Below are 6,793 nucleotides of genomic sequence, written 5' to 3'. Positions count from 1 at the left end.
TAGTACTACCCGCTACACAACATTTTGCATGCCATATTTGAGCACAACGTTATCCTACATCGTCCTTGTCCATGTACATCACCATTTTGCCCAGATCTAAGATGCCACATGTGCCAGATGAACAACTCCGAGTTGAACCCCCGTCATGCTATGTGGGAGCCGAGGAACACTCTTATAGAGTACTCGCTTTTCATCGGGGACAACTACGCCATTGTGAAAAAGATGACACCTGTGGTACACGACATGGACGGGCTGCCATTCGTGAAGCATGGTTGTATTTCCAGTGCGCACCACCGAATGAAGAACATGTTGGGAGACGCTCTCCATGATTTATGCCGCTTCATCTTAGACGAGTCTCCATCCTGTGAAACCACATTTGAAAACTACGACAATGATTCCTATTTCCAAACGCTATGGATGGTGCCATCTATGAATAATGCATGGGACTGGAACCACATGGAGGACATCTATAACGTATAGGTGGAGTATTGTAAATTCTGAATGGTAGCGCTATAAATCTATGTAGAGTAGTCGTGCACAAATTTATTACGTGAAGTGGAGATGAACTTGTGTGACATGTTGGCATTTCTCCTTTAAAAATTACTAGTAAATGTGTATGTGTTCGTGTGTGGCTGTTGAATGGGCTCCAACACACTTTGTGTGAAAAAAGTGGGACAACTTTGGCTATACGTGAAGTGGCAGCTTCATACAACAATGGAGGTTCGCTATAGTACTACTAGTGCGACTACTCGTACTCCTATAAACCTTGCGCTTGGCTCTTTGCCTCTTCAGGAAGTCGAACAATGATGGTGATACAGTAGATTTTGGCAATCTGACAACCAATGACGTGCTGCACATTCACCGCGTGTCCTTGGTAAGTTCGAGGGTGAGGGCTGGGAGTCATAAGCTTTTCCTCGTCCTGTTAGCCACCGCACGCATGGACGAGGGAGTGGGTGTATTAAGCAAGCTTCTCCTCGTTCTGCATGTTGACGGGACATGTGGCTTGTGAGTCCCACCTCTCAATTGGCAGAATAAATAAACAAATGAAACAAAAACTTTACGCGGGCACGACATGATTCCAACCCTTTCATGTGTACACCCTAAGTGTGTATGTATGTTCATGGACGTGTAGGTAGAGCACTTAGCGTGTGTGTCTGTGTTTGCGTCGTTTGATATTTGCCGCATGGATGAGTTAGTGTTGCATGTGTGCATGTGTACATGTGAGTTTTTCATGCATGCATAAGGGTTCTAGTCCCTCCCATTCACTTCATATTGCAAGCTTAATTAAAATGTTGCATGCAAGAACTAAGAGAAAACTCACCATTGTGTGTCAAAGTTCTGCTAATTTTGTGTTCACGCATGCATTGCAATTAATATATTTATAAACTCAATTTTTCTTCACGTAAACGAGCCCATTAATGGAGCACTTTTAGTACTACGAAAAATGTCTTCTATCCCTCATCATCTACTACTACTACCTTGGTTGGTGAAATTTTTAAATGGAGTTGTATGTAAACTGGAAGGAGGGAGTAGGTACGCATTGCAATTGCCTCCTGGAGCCTTAGCAATGGTTCTTGTGGTTGGACAGGATGAGAGTAGAGGCATCAATATATATGACGTCTTTGTGATCCTTTATTCCCCATTGTTCACAGAAAACTAGTCCTAATAGACTAGTCTTCACCGTGAAGTGACGATACACATAATAGCAGACTGGTCACTTAATTAATAGGGAAACGTTTCTGGCCGGTGCACCGGCCGAACCATTCGGTCGGCCGCACGCGACCGCGCGCGACCTGCTGATTTGGTATGCAATTTTTTTCGTTTAAAATTATTGCAACCAGCGTTCATATTTGCTACAAACGTTTTCTATTTGCTATTTTTGTCCAGTAAAAAGGTTGCATATACGTTTGGTTGCAACTTCAGTTCATCAATTTTTCGTTACAATCGGTGTTTTTTACTTTTGCTACAACCAGCATCATTTTTTGCTGCAACCGTTCAGTAAAAAAGTTGCATCCACGTTCACGTAGATATTTGCTATAACCGGTGTTCGAATTTTGCTACCACGCATCATCAGCTTCATCTTTTTGCTACGATCACGTAGATATTTTTTGCTATAATTTTTTTTTGTTGCAACTGTGAACGAAATTGCTGCATTGCGCTGAAATTTACCGCATCGGGAAAAAAATGTTACATGAAGATCTAACGATGCGGACGCGCGGGAGTTGACGGATCGTGCGGCCCGCGCGCGGCGGTCCGAAGTCCGGTGCAGAGCACTGGCCTAATTAATAAGCTGAGGCATCGTGTTGGTGTTACCAAATCAGCCTTACCGCTGTAGTTCCATCATTTTGGTTAGTGGACGACACTTCTGCAATTACGCGTACGCACCTCTCTCATCCATCCAACATCCAACACATTAAGATCCAACACATTAAGATACGCGGGAAGGGCGCCTCCTCCATCCAACAACCTCCATGTTTCTGTTCATGATGACCTATCTTATTCTATCTACGTCAAGGTTATGCGCTTCTCGTTTTCTATGTTGAGAAGAAAGAGAGAGATACAGGACCCCACCCCACCTAATTTCCATGATCTGGTCATCCCCATCGGGAGGAGGCAGCAGAGCAGCTGTCGGCTGCTACGAAAGTGGGGCGGTTTCGATCTCTGATCTACCACAGATCACTGATTGGGTTCCTCCTCCCAATCACCGACGCGTGCGCACGGATCATGCCCCAGCCACCGACGCGTGCGCGCGGATCCAGCCCAGAGAGCAGGGTTGGTCGCCGTCATGCGTCCACTCCATCGTCGTCGTCCTCCCCTCTGCACGCCGTCGCCTGAATATCGCCATTGTTGGCGACGAGGACCAATCGGAGGATGCCAGCACGACGGATCTTGCCCCCATTCCCCCCACCGTCGGTGCCCATGTGTGGAAGAGGGAAAGGGCGAGCACGCCGCTTCCTCGTGACCGGCGTCGGCGGGGTTACACACTTCAATTGGGCGCGACGCTTTGGCAGGCGTATGGTAGGTTGTGACCCACAACGCCACCAAAGTTCCTGCAGGCCAGTCTCCTTTTCTCTCGTACCCGCTCTCGATCGCTTCAATCTCCCTGCTCATATGATGCAATGCATTGGCGGCGGCGTGGTGTTCCTGCTTTCCGCAGATCCTTTGCCGGTGACCCTCTCCCTCACCATTGTGTTGCTGCTGGTCAACGAGCTCGCTAGCTGCTGGGCACGCCTTGAACCCGTGGGGACCATGTGAATGTCGAGGAGAGGAGCCATGAGGGTTCTGTTCATGGTCATGTATCCTGGGTTAATCATGGATCTTTAACTGTTAAATCTGTGCATTTTACATATCTTGCATATTGTTCTGCATATATGGTCTGATCAACTATTTGTGGTAAGGATGAACATTAGTATGACGAAAAAACATCTAAACTAAAATTACAAGTTAAGGCTTTTAAGATAAATTAATATATCACAGCAGGACGGATGTATTCAGATGTAAGTCAGCACACATTTTTATTCCACAAATAGGATTCAGAGTTTATAGGAAATGTTGTCCCCGAATAGTTTTTTGAACTGCATGTTGTAAACGACCAAGAGCCAATTCGAATTGATCTTGTAACAGATCCGCAACGTGGTGTAAAAAGTATATAACTTTTGTGAGGCCAGCTCTAGGACAAAGTGAAAAACGTCTGTGATATCTCAAGTGAGACTTTTTTTTCTGAATCATTAACTGGTCGTCAGTAAGGAATTATGCCATTAGCTTTTTGTAAAAATGCAAAAAAATTAGTCGATCAGAAACACCATGATGATGTGGACATGTCTGTTGTCCTACAGCTCGACTAGATGCTGGTTGTATTGGGCAAAAAAAAGATGTTTCTTAAACATTATTATTATGTCCCATTAGTCGGAATGCTAACTAAATAGTCGTCGTATATATGACCTATTATTTCATTTATTACATGGAACGTCAACAAAGTAATCGATATTAATTATTCCCATTGAGACAGCAAGGAATGTGTTCAAGGCTTAGCAGACACTTTCATTTTACTTATGATGATGCCATAAACTTGATGATTTACACATAGACTATGTGCATTGCTATGGAGTATTAATTTTTCATGTACAGATTAGTCAGGGTGTGTACTGCTATGGGAGAGGAGCTCCCGACTCACGCCCTAGAGTGTGAGGACGAAGCAGGGGGCAGTAGCCTTGGAGAGAGGGTTGGGAGTTTGCGGCGGCAGAGGAGGAGCCACGCTTGCCGGCTGCAGCGACTACTCGGAGTGGAGGTGGAGCGAAGCAGCGGGTTCACGTAAGGCCTGCCCGAGTGCATCGAGTTTAGGGGCAGCCGTACCCTGCACACATGGTGGGGGTAAATTGTGCTAGCTTTCAGATTATTCATCTTCGTTTCACCCTGTGAAAGTTTTGCTATTAGTTATGAAAGAACACAACTCAGCTGTTGTAATCTTGTTTTTTAGTTATGAAAGAACACAACTCAGCTAAAATTTACTTCCTGCAACTAATACACAGAATACATGTCCTTATGTGTGTATTAAAACCTACTACCATATTCAGGAGTTTGTTTTGGACATGTGATTAAAAATGAGTAACTGAACTATGACTTTGTAGCATGGTTTTTAAATTCATTTTGGAAAATAATTCATCACTAACCGAAACCTCATTGGGTCTAGATGAATATATTTTAGTTTTTCATAGGCAATATTTGACCAAATTGGCTTTCAGAAATCATGTTATTTATCAAACTCGAACTTACAGAAACCATTTCTTAATAAAAGAGTTAGCGGAAAAATAAGTCACCGCCCAGTCTAGGCAAAACAAAAGAGAAGAGACAGGGAAGACATCGTAAGGCAGGAGACTGATAAATGCTAGGAAGGAAGCGTCCAATAGGATCATAGGATCAAAGCGCATATACAGAGTATGGCACAACTTATGATTCTGACGCCATATCTAAGTATGAGCTCGTCGGAGGTAGCCGTTAGGCCGCTCACCACGATATTCAGGAGTGAATTTCAATTTCCTTTTGCACTGTATGTGCTAAATTTGAAGTCTTCAATTAAAGCCTCTCTGAGTGATGTTGTATTAGGGATGAAAAATAGTTGATTTTCTATCCATTTTCTAATCTCCGTGTCTAAGAAATAATCTAGGTAATTGTGATGTTCAATTCAAAAGCATAGTATCAAACTGTGCTTTTTTTAATCATATTAAGTATATGCCGGTAGTTCTGTATGATAATTTTCTCAAATAGCACCAAGCTAAGCAATGCCATCTGATATCCGATTCTTTCTACCAGGGAAATGTGCTAGCAAGGGTATGATTGAGCATGATGGACATGATGGCAGGAAAGAGAAGGGGAGATCTCATAAAGTGCTTTGCCGATTGGCGATGCAATGCTTGTGATCTGGAGAGCAAGCCAAGGTGGTTGGATGATCTCAAACCATCAAATGGTGCAATTGAGTTGTATGCCAAAATTGATGGTTTCGGGAAGCTGAGTTGTATCTCCAGAAGGGTGGATCCCTTAACTATGAGATTGTGCTTTGATATTTCTACTACCAGCCATGTGTTTTAGAAGCAATCTCTGGAATACTGCACCTCTATAATTATTATGTGGACTACCATGTGATACTCGACCTCTCAATCCATACTCTGAGATGCATTTTATCTGACCATAATGCCATTGGTTTCAGATAATCCAAGCCGCATGATAGTGGCATAAACCCAAGCATGTTGTTCTTCAAGATGAGGAGCCAGGCCTGACGTCAAACATAGGAAAAGGTGGTGCAGTGGAAGAATACGACTTCATTCTAGTGAGATGTGGCTCAAGTGGATGTTGGCGATACAGCAGTGAGAAGATCCCCTTGCTTGGCTGCTCCCGAGTCCTCCGAATCGCTTTGTTTTCTTAGAATTTATTTCTCTTTCTTTCACAAGTAGGTATTTAATACTTTGAAGTTGTGCTCTGTCATCACCTTCTCCTTGCCTGTCTTTTGGAGAATATTAGGCTTTGATATCAATTTAATGTTGTGCTCTATCATCCACCTTGTAAGGCTATCACCTATATGATAATATGAACCTATTATCTTGATATGCCCAATGGTTGAACTCCTTAATTGTAAGCTTGTGTTAACTTTATTTATATTTTAACAACTGAGCTAAGTTTGTGTTAACTCTATTTGTATTTTAACAACTGAGCTACTCTTGTACGCATATGCATGTTCCCAATAGCACAACCTAGGAAAGGGCGTAAAGGAACGCAGAGGAGGCGCGCCTAGGGCGCGCCACAACCACTAGTCAACCACTAGTTAATAGACATATGGGGCAGCCTGAGGTAGACCTACCTATCATCGGCTTAACTTTTTACACTCAGAAGGATGGTACTAGTAGAATTGATATTTAATGCACCTTCTTCCATGTATCACCACCTTATTCCTCCTCTCTTCCCCATCTTCATCTGCACGCCATTTCCCCTCGCTCACTGCTCGCCCTCCCGCGCCATCATCCTCATCGCTCGTGCATAGCATCTCCCCCTACTGTCACACCCTATGTTTTGCCTTGCATTATTAAGTTAACATAGCTTAAAAATTAGGACCAATGAAAACTTTTGTGTGTGCTTGTGATGCATGACTCTATTGCCAATTACTTGTGTGCTTGTTTGTGTTTTAATTCACAAAAATTCTCCTACTGTAAAAACTCATCTTGTTGATCCAAATCTTTGTACAATGATCATGCTATGTGTATAGGACATGAAAGTATTTTTTATGAAATATTATTCTACACAA

At 43.1% G+C, this 6,793-nt stretch overlaps 1 long non-coding RNA gene across 2 annotated transcripts; it reads left to right on the top strand.

The window, feature by feature from the left end:
• The first annotated feature begins 2,962 nt into the window (after positions 1–2,962).
• On the top strand, positions 2,963–6,028 carry LOC123405229. Of its 2 annotated transcripts, none has more exons than XR_006611951.1 (2): positions 2,963–4,365; positions 5,311–6,028. It is a non-coding gene; the product is annotated as an uncharacterized LOC123405229 (long non-coding RNA). The 2 variants fall into 2 exon arrangements; XR_006611952.1 differs by having other exon boundaries at positions 2,963–4,371.
• Positions 6,029–6,793: the final 765 nt, after the last annotated feature.

This window comes from Hordeum vulgare, chromosome 6H (genome assembly GCF_904849725.1).
Source record: "Hordeum vulgare subsp. vulgare chromosome 6H, MorexV3_pseudomolecules_assembly, whole genome shotgun sequence".
Taxonomy (NCBI): domain Eukaryota; kingdom Viridiplantae; phylum Streptophyta; class Magnoliopsida; order Poales; family Poaceae; genus Hordeum; species Hordeum vulgare.
The sequence above is the reverse complement of the archived record's forward strand: the minus strand, read 5'-3'. Positions and strand labels throughout refer to the sequence as shown.